Source organism: Odocoileus virginianus, unplaced genomic scaffold, assembly GCF_023699985.2.
Source record: "Odocoileus virginianus isolate 20LAN1187 ecotype Illinois unplaced genomic scaffold, Ovbor_1.2 Unplaced_Scaffold_1, whole genome shotgun sequence".
Taxonomy (NCBI): Eukaryota; Metazoa; Chordata; class Mammalia; order Artiodactyla; family Cervidae; genus Odocoileus; species Odocoileus virginianus.
This window is the reverse complement of record NW_027224263.1, coordinates 4366420-4367680: the sequence shown is the minus strand read 5'-3', so window position 1 is coordinate 4367680 and position 1261 is coordinate 4366420.

Here is a 1261-nt window from a genome sequence, read left to right as displayed (position 1 = left end):
GAGCACAGGCTCTAGGGCACATGGGCTCCAGTAGTTGCAGCACTTGGGCTCAGTCATTGTGGCACAGGGGCCTTAGTTGCCCATGGCATGTGAGATCTTCCCAAACCAGGGATTGAGCCAGTGTTCCTTGCATTGCAAGGTGGATTCTTAACCACTGGGCCACCAGGGAAGCCCTCTCATCACACTTATAACCCTCTCCTTTGCTACCTGCTTAAAGGAGCCAAGATTTAGCCAGACTCCTATGAACCATGAGGCAGGTCTCGGGCCTGTACTCTCTGGGCTTTAGTTTTCTTGCCATCTGGTGAGTGTGCTGTGCTCCACTATCTTTTCCCACCCCCATCCCCTAGCTATTCCTCCCTCCCCTTGATCTTATCAAAGCCAGGCTTATACTTCAAGGCCCAATTCAAATTCTTCATCTCATGAATCCTCCTCCCATGCTCTATCATTATTAAGATCAATGAATCCTCCTCCCATGCTCTATCATTATTAAGATCAATACATCCTACACATATTCACTTTTAAGAAGCTGGGTTGTATGAAATGTGACTGCAAGAATACTGGAGTGGGTTTCCATGGCCTCCTCCAGGGACTCTGGTTGGTTCACTGTTGTCTCCCCTGCAGTTAGGTGAATGACTGGCAAATACTAGGTGCCCATAAATGTTTGTTGAATGAGTGAATGGTAGATTTGATGATAGGAAGCTAGGGCTTGAAGTAGTTGAGATTTCTCCTTGCCTGGCAAGAGCCAGAAAGAGGAGACTGACAGCCCTGAAGATCTTCTGTATTGAACTTCCCCAAATCTACTCTCTCCTTAGGACCATGACTTCCAATTTTCAGAAGTTTAATTATGGTGTGTCTTGGATTTTTTAGGCTTGTTCTGTTTGGGGTTCACTCAGCTTCTTTGAGTTGTAGATTTATATCTTTTGACAAATTTGAAAAAATAGTCACAATTTCTTCAAATTTTTTTTTTAGCCCCACACTCTTTACCCTCTCCCTCTGAGACCCAATGATAAAAATATTAACTCTCCTGCTATTATCCTACAGACCCCTGAGGCCCCGCTCACTTTTTTCAGTCTATTTCCTCTCTGCTATTCAGACTGGGTAAGTTCTATTGATCTGTCTTTACGTTCACTGAGTCTATGCTATTTCCACTCTGCTACTGAGCCCATCCAATGAGTACTTTTGCTGTTATTGTGTTTTTTAGTTCTATAATTGCTCTTTTGTTCTTCTTTACATTTTTTATTTCTTTGCTGGGATTTCCCGC